This window comes from Lactuca saligna, chromosome 8 (genome assembly GCF_052625555.1).
Source record: "Lactuca saligna cultivar CGN05327 chromosome 8, ASM5262555v1, whole genome shotgun sequence".
Lineage (NCBI taxonomy): Eukaryota > Viridiplantae > Streptophyta > Magnoliopsida > Asterales > Asteraceae > Lactuca > Lactuca saligna.
In genome coordinates this window covers 267699098-267718623 of record NC_136424.1, presented here as the reverse complement: position 1 = coordinate 267718623, position 19526 = coordinate 267699098, and positions in this window count along the sequence as shown.

Here is a 19526-nt window from a genome sequence, read left to right as displayed (position 1 = left end):
CCCCAAAATTTGCTATCAAGCCCCCACGAAGATGCAATTCACACGTTGGGGAGTTTTACCGAACTCCAAACTTGCACAACCCTAAAAAAATAGCCACTTGGGCCACCATTTTCCCTCGATAAGGACGAGAAGCCTATCTCAGTCTCATAACTGTGCCTGTCCTGAATACCTGCACGATTCTCCCCCACTTAGATTCGACTAAGTCTTCGCAATGCATGAGATTTGAAGGATTCCCGATCCTTCTAACTCTTTAATAACCAACTGCTGACCACTTGTTTCTGTCCGTGCGAGTGTTCTATTACGGGCCCAAATCCCCAAGGACCACACAACTTGTAATGATCAGACAAACACTTCCAGAATCCCAACGAGACTAATAATCTCAGACGCCTTGAAATGATGCCCTACCTATATCTTGAAGTCCAAATAACAAATGCCCAGACCAAAGCCACAATAGTAAACCACTTCCCTGGCGCTTCTAAAAGCCGACCCAAGCATAATGGCTGATTCACCAATCTTGTCTGTAGACCTTCCACATCATGTCCCTGAACCGATCTCGACCCTAGACCCATATAACATTAACGCTCCAAACCAGCAAAGAAGGAAACAACCTTTCACCAACCACCCCGTGACTCACGGTATGCAAATGGCATATGACAAATGTTTGAATGTATAGTCCAAATACAAGCATGGCAATAAACCCAAAGATACACTTACTAAAACCCTCAGAACAAAAACTCCCTCGTGCAGTTTCCCCACAAGTACCACATTAAATCCGACCTTGCTGGCCTCTTAAAACTGACTCGAACTCTTGGGTCCTTTTCCGGGACCCTCCAATGTATGTACATGATCTGATCCCCTCTTCGCAATGTGCTCCAAATCTATCCCTGCTTCCGAGGTCTAGACATCATATCATTTAGGGTCTCGCACCTTGACACACACACCAACTCAATCATTCACGGCTGAACTGCAGCAACTGAAGCAATCTCTGCCCTAAACCGGGCTACAAACTACCCCCAAGACATAGTCTCTAATCCCGAAAGTGCAATAGATCGCACAATCAATCCTTACCGCCTGATACAAGAGATCTAAGGTGAACTCAAACTCCTGATAGTCCTTCTGCTATCTGGATCACCCCCGAAGCCGGGACCAAACCCTGGTCCTGCCTCATGTGTGCTTATCCTCATCTGGAAAAGCAGCTATCCCCACTATCAGAGCATAACCAAGAATTCCCTTTCCCATCAGCTTCATAGATTCTCCAAGACTCTCACTAATTCGAGTATGGATCCTGTGCTTTTAGTAGTACGGGCCCATACTACCTTCCACACATCTCCATACTTTCCTCAACAATCCTCCCGAATCCTCAAAGTCACCTACTCCACTGGTGCACCAAATATTCGGTAAACAACAACACAATATCCGCCGAGGCACCTACTAGGCTCCCCTTAGGCTCCCAAACTCACTGAACCACCCCAAATAACTCACTGGAGCATATCCTAGTCCTTCCTAGGTTCCAAACCTCGCCCTACCATCAACTTCTGAAGAACTCCCCATGATGCCAGTCATCTACCTCCTAGATATCATCACATCCGCTTAGTAGCTGACTCCTATCACTTAAGAGTTCCACAAAGCATAAAGTAAGCAACATTCATGCATTTTCACTCTAACCCAAAGAACTTTCATAAAGCATTCAACCCACATATCTCAACTCGCGCTATCCACATCCATCCATCCTCACTGATGGCTTCCTTATGCATGCAAATTGTACACAGAACATGATCTAATAGTTTGTCGAATAATTGACTCTACCCTAGGACCACAACCAAACAAGGAACATGAAATAAGGCCAAATCAATTAGTCTAAGGCTATAAGATCCTAACCATACAGAATTTTAAAAGCATACACATAGCAGTTGCAAATACCAATTATCATTCTTAGTCCAGCATGACATCCAATATTATCGCAGCTACAAGCATCACATATCATGCCAAACTATTGTTGACTACTCAACACTAGCATGTAAGTCTACCAGCTCATACAACATACACATGCATCTCCCCTAGCCCTAACTAGCATGCGATTCACATATTCATAATCAAATCATAACATACAACATATGTGGGTATTTTGGGAAACTTACTTGAGCTCGTCTGATTGCATGCACCACACCCTTTCTTGTCTTATAAATTCTTTACTTAAAACAATTTTCTTTTGAAAACTTTACAGATCCTTAGTTTGAGTTCAGGCACACCCGAAAGTACGTTCGAATCCCTCAAACCAAGGCTATGATACCAACTTGCAACAACCCAAAAATCAAGGGTAAAAATTTCGTTAATATAATTAAAACATTAATACCATTTAATTCAAACATTTCAAATCATAGCCAAGTAATTCATTTATCAGAGTTTATCCCAAAATCATTCATTGTGGAAACAGTAAGTGTGCGCTGCGATCAATCCGAGCCCTTCCTTTCCAAAAAGATGATACCTAAAACCATAAACAAATCCTGTAAGCACGAAGCTTAGTGAGTTTCCTAGAGCATACCATAAACACAATCCACATATCACATATCCTGTTAGCTATAAAAGCTACATGTATCACATTTCCTGCTAGCTTTAGAAGCTACATATAACACATAAGCCATGCATACAAATACATGTAAGGATGCCGTGGGCTCCCCCAGGGTCTTACACCATTGTGACATCGGCTAACCCACATGGACTTAACCTGGGAATGGCATGGGGTACGCCACATGGTATTATATCCATTTGCCATAGGCTCCCCCGGGGTCTTCCATGCACATCTCACAAAGATAACTAGCATAACACACATCACATAACCATATCATATATCACAGAAATGTCTACACATAATACATCCATAAACCTGTAAGGATGATGTGGGCTCCCCCAGGGTCTTACACTATTGTGCCATGGGCTGCCCCACATGGTCTTTACCTAGGAATGCCATGGGCTACCCCACATGGTCTTACATCCAATGCCATGGTCTACCCCACATGGTCTTTACCTAGGAATACCATGGGCTACCCCACATGGTCTTTACCTAGGAATACCATGGGCTACCCCACATGGTCTTACATCCAATATCATTGGCTACCCTACATGATCTTTACTTAGGAATGTCATGGGCTACCCTACATGGTCTTACATCCAATTCCATGGGCTACCCCACATGGTCTTTACCTAGGAATGCCATGGGCTACCCCATATGGTCTTACATCCAGTGCATTGGGCTCCCCCTTGGATCTTTCATGTAATAACACACAATCACATAGCATATCAAATCGCAGAAATAACTAACACATAAACCATAATCACATAATGGGCCGACCTTGGTGCCTTAGATCCATGGGTATGGTGAAAAGACTCACCTGACACTGCTGAAGTCCCGCGGATAAAAATCCCATTACTGGTTGATAGATTCCCGAACTATCAACATCAAAATGACACCCAATTAATAATTGGGTTCCAAGCCCAAGGTACAACACACATACCAAAGGCCCAATAGAAAAGTAATGGGCCAAAGCCCAACATATGGCCCAATTTTCCAAATTGGGCCCAAAACCTCTACATGGACTTATTTTAAGGCCCACCTAATTATTCTAGCCCAAATAATTGGTATTCTAATGGCCTAATAGCTAATAATCATCAAGGCCAAACCATGACCCACTTATGGCCCAATTTTCCAAATCGGGCCCAAGCCTTTCTAATGGGTATTATCCTGAAGCCCAATAATTTCCCTTAGTCCATAAATATATTCCCAATTGGCCCACCAAGGTCCACAACCGCTTAGTCCAATAAATAGCCCAAAAAGCATCCAAACCTAATTAAGGTTTTTCACAAAAAAATGTCGATTAGGGTTAAGTGTTCCTAATTAAACCATTAAGGACTTAATCCATTAAGTCCAAACATACAATGAAATCAGGCTTGAGTCATAACTTCACTCCAATGGTCTAAAATGCGGGTTCCGACAAGTCCAAACCGATAAGTCCAAAATTAGGGTTTTCTAAAACTTAATTAGGGTTTCTAACCGAATCATAGCCCAACAGGACAAAAGTAAGTCCTTAAATCAATTAGGGTTTTATTCAGCCCACTAGGGTCTCATAAGGCCCATTAGGGTTTCATAAGGCGGGCACCACCCTTTACCACCACGGGTAGTGGTGGTCAACGGTGGCTCGCGGCGTCTCACGGTGGTGATTATGATATCTAGTCCAAACATGTTTTTGCATTCCAAAAATATCCCAATCAAATGCAAATGCACACCGCCACCCATCATGGAGGCTAGTGGCGGCAGATGCTAGCAGAAAAATTAAAAGTGACGGCAGCCACCATGGTTAGCTGCCATGGTAGGCACCTTCTACGGTTTCAAGACAAGCATCGACAACATAATAGGTTACAAATGAAATATACACACAAATACATCACATTACATCCCAAAATACACCCGATCAACAGTTTTTTGTGGAGGTAGGCGGTGACCAGAGATGATAGCCACCACCTCTCGGTGGTGGTGATGGCTCCTCTTGTGGTATTCAGTCAAACAAAGCATACACACTATATACGAAACAACAGCAGAAGAAGCTCACACATATATCTGTCTTTTGCTCGTCAAGTGGTCCCAATCCCGCACCTGTGGTGTACAACGACTCGACAACAACAACGACGCCTACAGCAAGCCGTGAACAATTTCGCCGACAGTAGTTGTTCGTGATTTTGATTACGGAGAGGGAGGGTCACCATCAGCCTTTGATATTGTCGATACAACAGCTTGCGAGGTCAGCTTGAGGTCCCTAGCTTCATCAGCAATAATGGCTCGCCATGGTCTTGGTTGACTAGAACGGCAAGGGGAGGTAGGGCGGCGGCGGTTGGACGAGTCATACATGGTGGCTGGTGAAAGGTCTCCTAGGTTTAGGGTTTGACTATACGACGAAGGGGGGGGGGGAGGGGGAAGGCACGGGTTTATTCCCGTGTCCATTCAAAGTTTGGTACCTTTTACATGTTTGGTCCCTCCTCATAGGATCTTTTCCAAATTAAGCCCAATATTTACCATTCAGCCCCTCTCTTCCATCATTCCTTCCATTTTAAGTCCTAATAGTTACCAAGCAGCCCCTGACTTCCAAAAATCTATTACAAAATAAATCTTGAAACTACACTTTAACCCTCGAATAATCCAAATTATAACATTTGGCTCCCCAAAACCAACACCCCGCTAAATAATATGGATTTAGGGAGAATATTCGTTCATAAATTTTATCTATTAACTTATTTAATAAACAGGATGTTACATTATAGGTTTTTATGGTTTTGGGTGTGAGCCATTTGAGTCATCATATTTTTGGTGCTTGCTTTCCAAGATTTTCAAGAAGGAATTTTGTTTGGTTATTTACTATAATAATCAAAAGGTATGTAAACCCTAACTCTATGTACATTTCGATTATTATAGAGTTCCCTTAGGGTTCTTGATGTTCATAGGTTATTTCTATCAATAGAGAAAACATAGATCGAAATTGGTTGCATGTAAACTTAAGAGTTACGTATTTTTTTCACCTCATGCAAAGATTTATTACATATAAACCTATTATTAAACACCTCCTAACAATCCACACAAGGTACACCTAAAGTCTACCTTCTAAAATAGAAGTTTGACCAAAAGTCAACCAATACCAAAAATCAACGACCAACATTGACTTTAGTTAACCGCCACGTCGTGGCCTTCCTTGGCCATGTCGTGGCCCTTATACAACAAAACAGATGGGAAATTCCTAGTCGCCATACCATGGAGACCTATGGTCACACTATAGAAGCTGAGATTCCAACAACTTAATGGATTAAGTTTTCTTAGATTCTAAAAGCTCCAAAGCTTAAATATGGTCCATTCTATGCTCTATATGGATAATGTTTCCAACTTTATCGATTAAGACACCCACATAGATTAAGATCTACAACCCTGGGTCCAAATAAGTCCAAATTCCATAATGTCTTAACCATTAAGTCCTTATTCTAAAATAGTCCTTAACCTAACCACTCTAGAAGGGTTAATAATGCTAGATCTATCATAAAGATGAAAGCTTTATAGACATGTATATCAAGACATGTCTAGAATCCATTTTAGGTCAAAATAAGCTAAATATGACCAAAACCCATGCAAAAGGTAAGAACTCCATCCAAATTCTAGATCCACAACATATGATGGCCATTAACCTCAAAAGAGTCATAAAGTTGCCAACTTTATGAGTTGCATCCTTCCAAACATACTCAAACATGAAGAACATGGGACAATATCTTAGATCTAGCTACTTTAAGCCATAAAGAGTGAGCCTTTGACACTTACAAAGGTATAGAAACTATAAGAGATGCTGAAGATGTTGGCTCCTTGCAAGTTCCACCAATGGACAACCATCTTTGGTGTATCCACTTAGAAACTATCGACTTAGTAATGAAGACCCTTTTTAGTTCTCAAGTAAGTAATTATAGTAACACAAAATACTCCTATAGTATTTTAGACTTAGGTTCTATTATAATGTTCTCATTGTGGTAGTGTTGGTAAGTTTTTAGACTTGTTGCCACATCACAACCATTCTTGGGCATGTGCTAATCAGTTCTCAGACCAGCATAGTTGATCAGGCTATGCCACTCCCAACACTGACCATACATCCCCGAGCTTACTTGTGATATTCAACAATCGTAATACCTTTGTTCTTGTCATTGTGACACGGATTTTAGTATGAATGCAGGTATGTATACTTAGTTAAACATTTTATTATTTAAAAGTATAAAATCTTGGTCAGAGTATTTTTAATCCCATTTTATTTATAGTTAGTATATCTTTTATGGGTTGATATACTCAATTCACTATAACCAATGCTCTGATACCAATCTGTCACACCCCAAAACCGAGAACGGCCGAAACGTTCTGGGGCGGAGGACATCATGTCAAGTATCACAACAATGCAAATTAGTAAACAAACAACAACACCATACATTGAATTAATAGTATAATTTTAATTACAAGAGTGTTCTTTCGTAGTATAAAACAACATAATGAATAATCAAAATAATTGACGAGTCTTGACTGCTCCATCTTCACAAAACCTGGTCGTCGTACCTGTGGATTTGTGACCTGAGAATACAAGTGATTTTGAAAGCGACTATCAACAATAAAGCTGGTGAATTCATAAGTATTTATGTGTCTTTGATTTGTAAAACTGTAAAATAAAGACTTGTAAATATTTGGAGAAAAGTTTGTATAAGTATGAAAATATTTGTATGTAATTGTAAACGTTTGAAACCCGTAGAAAATCCCATATTTCCTACTAGTATAAAAAGTAGTCTTCTACAAAGACCCAACTGTTTTGAAGTTTAAACCTCTACTTAAGTGAAGGTTTTTCCTTGTACAACTATTATTATTATTCAAATCTAATCTACCTCATCGATTATGTGAATATGACACAAAGTAAAGGTAATAATAATATATTAATTGGAATTGTATCCTTTTATATTTGTCGTATGTAAAGTGTAATTACTATAGTATTTGTAATAAGTGACTACTATTGTACTAATTGCCTTAACTGAGTATTAAGGCATAATGTGATGGCTAGATCCCATACTAAATGCTCCCCTGTCAAGAGATTCTGGGAACCAAACATGACCCCTGCAATGATTGCAAGCCGTGAACATCCACATTATTATGATCATGTATACCCAATATAACTATCACCTTTTGTTTAAAACAATGCGTTAGTGATTCATTGGTATAGTTAGATCCTGTAATTGTTCCATGCTATAGCACCTTATTATGTTTGTTATGTTATCATGTATAGTATCTTCCTCCCTGTTTCTCTTTATTTTGTGCTCTCTTATGTTATCGTGTATTGTAATTGTATTTCTGTAACTGTATCTCTTCAAATAGTATATATTGTATTAGTATAGACTCATGAATGATCTGAATCTTGTGTGATTCCTTGTACTTGGAATAGTAAGTAATATCTCCTAACTATACCTATTATAGTTACTAGTAAAGTACGTGTATAACCGGAAGTATGCCTTTGCTACTCATAGGTATTGAACTAACTGATGGAACTTTTATGTCTATATATGTATACATGAAATATAACTAATATTTAGACGACATTCGGATGAATAACCGATGCCCTAAGGCCACATCCCAACGAGGAAAAGGACATAAAGCGAGCTTGCCGTCTTAAGTCCTTTAAACATTGGTTATATAACTATACATATATGGGCATGCATTTGACAATATAAAAGTATAAAAGAAGTTTTGTAAAACCTTTGAAAAGTTTAATAACTAAGAAATGATGACTTGATGTCAGTTTATAAAACGATTTGAAAGTAGTTTGTTCGATAAGATAGTTTTAAGTATAAGGAAAACCTTTGTTTGAAACACATTTGTAATAGAGTTTGAAAGGAAACATACAGTATGTAAGATAGTTTGATAAAGAGTTTTAACATGTAAAAACGGTTGAGAAAGTCATTTGGAGTAATAAGTTTGGTAAAACAGCTAAACATATAGTAAATCCATTTGTATGCTTGTTATTAATCACATGTGATTGATATAATAACTAGCATGATTCAACTTGTATTCCCCCCATAAAGCATTTATAAACATTTAAAAGGTTAATTAAGGGGTATGAACTCACCTGCAGTGAGTGGGTCGTATGGAAGTGTCAGACAAGTGCTTGGTGTCAAGTGAAGACTTAAACACACAATGATCATAATAACATATAAAGACATATGTATATATACAATTAGTGATCTAAACACTAATTATACAAGTTAAGACATCCTAAGACATGCAAAACACTTGCTTTAAGTGCTAAAAGTCTTACGGATTTCATCTAAAGGGTGTAGGACTTGGGTTTTGAGTTTAGGGTCCAAGGGTAAACTCCTTATGAGTTTACGGCCGTGGGACCAACTCCCTTGGATTTTACGGTTGTAAGCTCTTGTTACTTCAACCATTTTTTGTCTTGAAGCTTATAAGTCATAAAGAAGCATTCCTACTTCATGTCGAAGCCTTTGGAAGTGATTGTGGCATCAATTCACTCCTTTGTGGAGTTTACGGCCCATGGACCATTTGTCCATGTGATTACGGCTATAAACTCTAATGATTCATGGTATATTGGATGTTTTAAGGTCCTAAGTACATCAAGGATACGGTCTAGACTAGTATCCAAGACTTGGTAAGGGATTAGGGCACATTATTTCCCACTTATAGGGGTTTACGGCCCAAGAATATGTCTTGGCCGTAAACTCCTTTGATTACACGATTCTTTGTGATTTCTAAGACCGAAATTTGTTAAACCTAGTGTACAATGAGTTAGAACAAGAGTACTTACGGTCTAGGAGCTTGAATGGTCGATTTTGGCCAAGAACACTAGTGTGTGTTCTTGGTGAAACTTGAAGATCTACAAAATGGAATGATTTCACAGATGAAATCATGTAAGATCACTAGTTCATGTAAGATATAAACTAGTTAGGACAATAAACTTACGAGTTTTGAAGATCGGGATGATACTTGAGAGGATTTCAGCCAAGGAAATGAAAGAATGGAACAAATGGCCAAAATGTCAACATATAGGGGGGTTATGGCCTACATGGAGTTTACGGCCATAAACTCCCATGTGGTGGCCATGAACTCCTTGTAAAGGGGTTTTAGACTTGTTCTTTGTGCTATATCTTCAACAGATAAACCCTGACACTTATCCCTTACGTGTACAAGGCTCATAATTCTCAAACAGACTCCAAATTGTGCTAAATGATAGCAGGAATGAGTTTTACTTTCAATGAAGTATTAGACTGAAAAGGATGGAAAATTTTGGGTTGTCACATCATCCCCCTGTTAGTGGGAATCTCTTCCCGAAATTAGAATTTTGGTAAAGGAGTAGGTATGAATGATCGAGCAAGGAGGTGGAGATACTTCCTATTCGATTGATTCTTGCACTCCCAAGTGAATTTGGGTCCTCGGTTGGTATCCCAACAAACCTTCACTAATGGGATGCGGCGTTGCTTTGTCCGCTTGACCTCTCGGCCGATGGTCACTACGGTTCTTCCACGAAGGCGAGGCTCTTGTTGATCTCGATCTCGTTGTGTGGGATTACGAGAGTCCTGACGGAAAGGTACGTTTTCAAGTTCGAGACGTGAAGGGTAAAATGTAAGTTGCTCAGTTCGCGGTGTAGGTTGGGTTTATGAGTTATGAGGCCGATTGTGGCAAGAATATCGGAGGTCCGAACTATCTTGGATTTTAGTTTTGCACACTTTCTAAAGCGTATCAAGCCTTCCCAAAGTGAGACTTCTAAAAGAATTTGGTCTCTCACTTAGAATTCCAAAGGTTTCTTCCTCTTGCTTCTCTTCCCAATCAAGGGCCACTCTCTTCAGGGTCAAATCTGTATGAGGCTTCGAAATTCATGAGGAGTTCTGGATAAACTTTCGACAGTAGGTTAGCGAGACCTAGAATTTGGCGAATCCCCCTAGGCATCTTTGGTGCTGACAAATTCTCAACGGTTTTGATGTTTGGAAGGGTCTTCAAGAATTCCTACATCACTAATAGTGTGTCCTAGGAATTCGACTCTCCAATTTCCAAAACTCGTATTTAGAGAATTTCGCGTAGAGCTTCTCTGATCGTAATGTTTCCATGGTTTGTTGTAGATGCTCTTTATGATTTCCTTCTTACTACGAGAGTATATAAGTAAGTCATTTACAAGGACAATGACGAACTGATCCAAGTAAGAATGGCGTACCCTATTCATTAAGTTCATGAATACTACGGGCGTATTGGTCCTATCCGAGGGGTATCACTATGTAATCATAGCGTCCGCATCGAGTTTGGAAGATTGTCCTCGGGACATCCTTCACTAACACTCATAACTGGTGATATTCGGATCTTTGGTCCATTTCTGAAAGGTACATTGTTCCTTGCAGTTGGTCAACCAATTCATTTATGCGAGGCAGAGGGTAATGATTTTTAATGGAAATCTTGTTGAGGTATCCGTTAGTCGATGCTTCTACGAAACAATCCGTATATCCTCTTGAAGAATAAGACTGGAGCTCTCCAGGGTGAGGAGCTTGGTCTTCCAGTCCTATTGCTGAGTAGTCGTTAAGCTGTCCGGACGGTTCTTGTATCTCCATGGGTGTGAGACTGTAGGGCGAGCTGGTTACATGAGTCGTATTGGGTTCTAAGTTTGTTCGCATGACGATGCGATTACTTGTAGTCTTGGGTAGTCTCCGTCCTGAAGTTCATATTAGAAGTCATACATGGTTCATCAATCACAGTCTTGTGTATACGAGTCGTATGTAATTAAGATTGAAAAGGTAGTCGAATAAATTATTCTTCCTTAAGCTCACATCCCAACGAGGAAAAGAAGTTAAAGTGGAATCATCAATTGTAAACCTGTAGTACCTTGATTATATACCACCCTTGTGTATACATTCTTTAGCGATAGATCAACTGTACGGGTCTTTGGATTGAACTTGACGTACTGTACGAGTGGTACTTCTGGGAGGCTTGCTGAGGTTTCTTCAGAATGGATAAGAAACATGAGGTACTCTATGAATGAGTACTTTGGTGTTCTAGAATGATGGCTTCGCTAGAAAGACATTTTCGGAGAAAGAGGTTTACGCACGAAACTGGTATTGTGAGGATTGAATTGAATCAAGTTGAAAGATAATATCGGGCTCACTTGGAAGTAAAGAAATTAGATTTGAACATAAAGGTGTTACAGACAAAACACAACAGTTCAACTTTTACCGAGTTACAGTACTTTAGATTTACTACAAAACTACTGCTTCGAACAAGGTATACTACGAAAGGCAAGTATACGTCCTCCCTTTACTGACGGGATCTCACAAAAGATAAGACTCAAGTTGCACTAGTTTTAAACAGTTTACGAGTCTGTTACAACGAACGCCTTAATTACTTTAACGTGGGTCCGAGGTAGTTTCTCCTGCGGCAGTGATCCTTAGTATCTTCCCGTCTGCGCTGAAGTTCTTTGTTATTGGACAATCCTTTTTGAGGTGTCCAATCTCGCCGCATTGGTGATATATCTGGCTTGTACTAGCATTGGTGGTGGAAGTGAGGTGTCGAGTCAGAGTTATGTGGACACGGGTGTTTTCTTTGTTCATCCACTTTGAAAATTTCCTTTTATGGAGTCCGATTTTACCACCACCATCGTGTGTAGGGCTGATCCCGATGTCAGGGGCTTGAGAAATGGGTCGTGCTGGTGCTCCACAGCTATGGGCATGGTGCCATACTTTGTGGTAATTGCAGCATTGCATTTCATGACAAGCCCCGATATGATGAAAGCTACACTTGTTACACTTCGAAAGTTTTCCCTCGTATGGTCTGATCGGTGCTGAAATGGCAGGGGTTGCCACTTGTTGTTGTTGCATGGCAAGTCTTTGGCTCTCTTGCGCTCCTTTTGGGTTTGGCGCTTTCTTTTGTTCTTCTTGGTTTTACGACTTTACAAGTCCGTGACTGTTGTCATTTGTTGGCTTCCCGGATCGATACAACAATCGAAATTGTCAACTCCTTTGCTAGTCTCGTTTGCGTTATCAGAGTTGAGGTGTGAAAGGAAAGCTCTCACGGTATCTATTACCGCGGCTTGTAACGTAGCGGTGTTGATATGAAGGATAGGGGTTTCGTTGCTCGGTGGGCTATTTTTTGATGACGACATGATTCTATAACACAGAAAGAAAATGAATTCGTGAGCGAGTATGGTTGAACCTAGATGTATTTCAGTCGTTCATGTAAAGACTATAAGTATGTTCTCGAGGGTTCGACCTACATCCCTATGATGCAGTCCTAGTAAAGATCAGAAGTAAGTTCACAGAATGGTCTCAAGACATTTGTCGTCCAAACTGGGGTTTTATTGTTTGGCGGATAGTATGATCCAACCTTTGAAAGAGGCCTGGAAATGAACCCGAAGTTAATTACTATAGTCCAATGACTGACTAAAGTGAGTTGCATATAGACTCCAATGAAGGTATGACGAAAGTATTTGAACATAGAGTGACATAGAAGTTTGCCGACTATCAATATCATCGATGTTTAAGATGTAATAAGTTCAGGAAAATTGACTTTGTAATAGGTCTTACGTCATATACGGAGTAGATAAGTCTTTGACAACATAAACACCTAACTAAAAGTACTTACAGTACAAGGTATTCACATAGAAAAGTGCTTCACAGAACATAGACAGGAACACAGTTCTTTAAAATAAAGAAGGAAAGTAAAGCATCTCCTACTGGCGTCGGTCAACCCTATGGTGAACCCTTATTTCAGCTAGTTGGCGTTCCATATCAAGTAGGTATCTTTCGTACACCCTTTGGCGTACTCGGAGCTCTATGACTTCGGCTCGAGTTTCAGCTAGTGCTTGTGGCAGGGTCTCATGGTTTCTATCAGATCTCCCACGTGTGTTTTCAAGATGATTGGTGCAGATGGTATGCATTCTTGCATTGACATTAACCTCTTCGATACGATGGAGAGACGTCCTGCCCTGAATTTCATTTTGGGCAACTCTACGGATCAAGATTGGTAGGACTCTGTCTGTTGAGCTCCCTTCATTTACGTTGTAGAAGCTTCGGTCTCGATTAAACGACATAGGTTGATCTTGCTATTCGCTCCATGTTTCCAACCATTCTACCCAAGGAGGCGTCGGGCCATGAAAAGCCAGACGAGGGTTAGGATTTGGAATGGGAGCTATCGGAGGTAGGTTATCAACCTCGGGTTCGGAGTTATCATTTTCCGAAAGATCTTTAGCATGGTGATCATTTAAAGGGATAGGATGATCATTCTCGGGTTCTTCTCCGAACAATCCAACATTGCCTTCGTTCGGAAGGTACGAGTTGCCGTGGGGATGGAGTCCAACCATGTTATCTATGCGAGAATTAGGGTAAAAAATAATTATTAGAAGAACTATCTAGATAATTCTTAGGTAATCTTCATTTGTTACATCACTATTTGTAGAGTGCATTCCCGTTATATGTAATCAAAACAGGATAGGCCTTCGAATAAGTGACCTTAACTCCAAATCCACAAGGAATAGGGATAAAGCAAAAATTTTGCAGATTCTAAGTCTATGACGTCCTAGTTACATATAACTTTGGTGTATCCACTTAGAAACTATCGACTTAGTAATGAAGACCCTTTTTAGTTCTCAAGTAAGTAATTATAGTAACACAAAATACTCCTATAGTATTTTAGACTTAGGTTCTATTATAATGTTCTCATTGTGGTAGTGTTGGTAAGTTTTTAGACTTGTTGCCACATCACAACCATTCTTGGGCATGTGCTAATCAGTTCTCAGACCAGCATAGTTGATCAGGCTATGCCACTCCCAACACTGACCATACATCCCCGAGCTTACTTGTGATATTCAACAATCGTAATACCTTTGTTCTTGTCATTGTGACACGGATTTTAGTATGAATGCAGGTATGTATACTTAGTTAAACATTTTATTATTTAAAAGTATAAAATCTTGGTCAGAGTATTTTTAATCCCATTTAAACCATTAAGGACTTAATCCATTAAGTCCAAACATACAATGAAATCAGGCTTGAGTCATAACTTCACTCCAATGGTCTAAAATGCGGGTCCCGACAAGTCCAAACCGATAAGTCCAAAATTAGGGTTTTCTAAACCTTAATTAGGGTTTCCAACCGAATCATAGCCCAACAGGACAAAAGTAAGTCCTTAAATCAATTAGGGTTTTATTCAGCCCACTAGGGTCTCATAAGGCACATTAGGGTTTCATAAGGCGGGCACCACCCTTTACCACCACGGGTAGTGGTGGTCAACGGTGGCTCGCGGCGTCTCACGGTGGTGATTATGATATCTAGTCCAAACATGTTTTTGCATTCCAAAAATATCCCAATCAAATGCAAATGCACACCGCCACCCATCATGGAGGCTAGTGGCGGCAGATGCTAGCAGAAAAATTAAAAGTAACGGCAGCCACCATGGTTAGCTGCCATGGTAGGCACCTTCTACGGTTTCAAGACAAGCATCGACAACATAATAGGTTACAAATGAAATATACACACAAATACATCACATTACATCCCAAAATACACCCGATCAACAATTTTTTGTGGAGGTAGGCGGTGACCAGAGATGATAGCCACCACCTCTCGGTGGTGGTGATGGCTCCTCTTGTGGTATTCAGTCAAACAAAGCATACACACTATATACGAAACAACAGCAGAAGAAGCTCACACATATATCTGTCTTTTGCTCGTCAAGTGGTCCCAATCCCGCACCTGTGGTGTACAACGACTCGACAACAACAACGACGCCTACAGCAAGCCGTGAACAATTTCGCCGACAGTAGTTGTTCGTGATTTTGATTACGGAGAGGGAGGGTCACCATCAGCCTTTGATATTGTCGATACAACAGCTTGCGAGGTCAGCTTGAGGTCCCTAGCTTCATCAGCAATAATGGCTCGCCATGGTCTTGGTTGACTAGAACGGCAAGGGGAGGTAGGGCGGCGGCGGTTGGACGAGTCATACATGGTGGCTGGTGAAAGGTCTCCTAGGTTTAGGGTTTGACTATAGGACGAAGGGGGGGGGGGGGAGGGGGAAGGCACGGGTTTATTCCCGTGTCCATTCAAAGTTTGGTACCTTTTACATGTTTGGTCCCTCCCCATAGGATCTTTTCCAAATTAAGCCCAATATTTACCATTCAGCCCCTCTCTTCCATCATTCCTTCCATTTTAAGTCCTAATAGTTACCAAGCAGCCCCTGACTTCCAAAAATCTATTACAAAATAAATCTTGAAACTACACTTTAACCCTCGAATAATCCAAATTATAACATTTGGCTCCCCAAAACCAACACCCCGCTAAATAATATGGATTTAGGGAGAATATTCGTTCATAAATTTTATCTATTAATGTATTTAATAAACAGGATGTTACATTATAGGTTTTTATGGTTTTGGGTGTGAGCCATTTGAGTCATCATATTTTTGGTGCTTGCTTTCCAAGATTTTCAAGAAGGAATTTTGTTTGGTTATTTACTATAATAATCAAAAGGTATGTAAACCCTAACTCTATGTACATTTCGATTATTATAGAGTTCCTTAGGGTTCTTGATGTTCATAGGTTATTTCTATCAATAGAGAAAACATAGATCTAAATTGGTTGCATGTAAACTTAAGAGTTACGTATTTTTTCCACCTCATGCAAAGATTTATTACATATAAACCTATTATTAAACACCTCCTAACAATCCACACAAGGTACACCTAAAGTCTACCTTCTAAAATAGAAGTTTGACCAAAAGTCAACCAATACCAAAAATCAACGACCAACATTGACTTTAGTTAACCGCCACGTCGTGGCCTTCCTTGGCCATGTCGTGGCCCTTATACAACAAAACAGATGGGAAATTCCTAGTCGCCATACCATGGAGACCTATGGTCACACTATAGAAGCTGAGATTCCAACAACTTAATGGATTAAGTTTTCTTAGATTCTAAAAGCTCCAAAGCTTAAATATGGTCCATTCTATGCTCTATATGGATAATGTTTCCAACTTTATCGATTAAGACACCCACATAGATTAAGATCTACAACCCTGGGTCCAAATAAGTCCAAATTCCATAATGTCTTAACCATTAAGTCCTTATTCTAAAATAGTCCTTAACCTAACCACTCTAGAAGGGTTAATAATGCTAGATCTATCATAAAGATGAAAGCTTTATAGACATGTATATCAAGACATGTCTAGAATCCATTTTAGATCAAAATAAGCTAAATATGACCAACACCCATGCAAAAGGTAAGAACTCCATCCAAATTCTAGATCCACAACATATGATGGCCATTAACCTCAAAAGAGTCATAAAGTTGCCAACTTTATGAGTTGCATCCTTCCAAACATACTCAAACATGAAGAACATGGGACAATATCTTAGATCTAGCTACTTTAAGCCATAAAGAGTGAGCCTTTGACACTTACAAAGGTATAGAAACTATAAGAGATGCTGAAGATGTTGGCTCCTTGCAAGTTCCACCAATTGACAACCATCTTTGGTGTATCCACTTAGAAACTATCGACTTAGTAATGAAGACCCTTTTTAGTTCTCAAGTAAGTAATTATAGTAACACAAAATACTCCTATAGTATTTTAGACTTAGGTTCTATTATAATGTTCTCATTGTGGTAGTGTTGGTAAGTTTTTTAGACTTGTTGCCACATCACAACCATTCTTGGGCATGTGCTAATCAGTTCTCAGACCAGCATAGTTGATCAGGCTATGCCACTCCCAACACTGACCGTACATCCCCGAGCTTACTTGTGATATTCAACAATCGTAATACCTTTGTTCTTGTCATTGTGACACGGATTTTAGTATGAATGCAGGTATGTATACTTAGTTAAACATTTTATTATTTAAAAGTATAAAATCTTGGTCAGAGTATTTTTAATCCCATTTTATTTATAGTTAGTATATCTTTTATGGGTTGATATACTCAATTCACTATAACCAATGCTCTGATACCAATCTGTCACACCCCAAAACCGAGAACGGCCGAAACGTTCTGGGGCGGAGGACATCATGTCAAGTATCACAACAATGCAAATTAGTAAACAAACAACAACACCATACATTGAATTAATAGTATAATTTTAATTACAAGAGTGTTCTTTCGTAGTATAAAACAACATAATGAATAATCAAAATAATTGACGAGTCTTGACTGCTCCATCTTCACAAAACCTGGTCGTCGTACCTGTGGATTTGTGACCTGAGAATACAAGTGATTTTGAAAGCGACTATCAACAATAAAGCTGGTGAATTCATAAGTATTTATGTGTCTTTGATTTGTAAAACTGTAAAATAAAGACTTGTAAATATTTGGAGAAAAGTTTGTATAAGTATGAAAATATTTGTATGTAATTGTAAACGTTTGAAACCCGTAGAAAATCCCATATTTCCTACTAGTATAAAAAGTAGTCTTCTACAAAGACCCAACTGTTTTGAAGTTTAAACCTCTACTTAAGTGAAGGTTTTTCCTTGTACAACTATTATTATTATTCAAATCTAATCTACCTCATCGATTATGTGAATATGACACAAAGTAAAGGTAATAATAATATATTAATTGGAATTGTATCCTTTTATATTTGTCGTATGTAAAGTGTAATTACTATAGTATTTGTAATAAGTGACTACTATTGTACTAATTGCCTTAACTGAGTATTAAGGCATAATGTGATGGCTAGATCCCATACTAAATGCTCCCCTGTCAAGAGATTCTGGGAACCAAACATGACCCCTGCAATGATTGCAAGCCGTGAACATCCACATTATTATGATCATGTATACCCAATATAACTATCACCTTTTGTTTAAAACAATGCGTTAGTGATTCATTGGTATAGTTAGATCCTGTAATTGTTCCATGCTATAGCACCTTATTATGTTTGTTATGTTATCATGTATAGTATCTTCCTCCCTGTTTCTCTTTATTTTGTGCTCTCTTATGTTATCGTGTATTGTAATTGTATTTCTGTAACTGTATCTCTTCAAATAGTATATATTGTATTAGTATAGACTCATGAATGATCTGAATCTTGTGTGATTCCTTGTACTTGGAATAGTAAGTAATATCTCCTAACTATACCTATTATAGTTACTAGTAAAGTACGTGTATAACCGGAAGTATGCCTTTGCTACTCATAGGTATTGAACTAACTGATGGAACTTTTATGTCTATATATGTATACATGAAATATAACTAATATTTAGACGACATTCGGATGAATAACCGATGCCCTAAGGCCACATCCCAACGAGGAAAAGGACATAAAGCGAGCTTGCCGTCTTAAGTCCTTTAAACATTGGTTATATAACTATACATATATGGGCATGCATTTGACAATATAAAAGTATAAAAGAAGTTTTGTAAAACCTTTGAAAAGTTTAATAACTAAGAAATGATGACTTGATGTCAGTTTATAAAACGATTTGAAAGTAGTTTGTTCGATAAGATAGTTTTAAGTATAAGGAAAACCTTTGTTTGAAACACATTTGTAATAGAGTTTGAAAGGAAACATATAGTATGTAAGATAGTTTGATAAAGAGTTTTAACATGTAAAAATGGTTGAGAAAGTCATTTGGAGTAATAAGTTTGGTAAAACAGCTAAACATATAGTAAATCCATTTGTATGCTTGTTATTAATCACATGTGATTGATATAATAACTAGCATGATTCAACTTGTATTCCCCCCCATAAAGCATTTATAAACATTTAAAAACATTTAAAAGGTTAATTAAGGGGTATGAACTCACCAGCAGTGAGTGGGTCGTATGGAAGTGTCAGACAAGTGCTTGGTGTCAAGTGAAGACTTAAACACACAATGATCATAATAACATATAAAGACATATGTATATATACAATTAGTGATCTAAACACTAATTAGACAAGTTAAGACATCCTAAGACATGCAAAACACTTGCTTTAAGTGCTAAAAGTCCTACGGATTT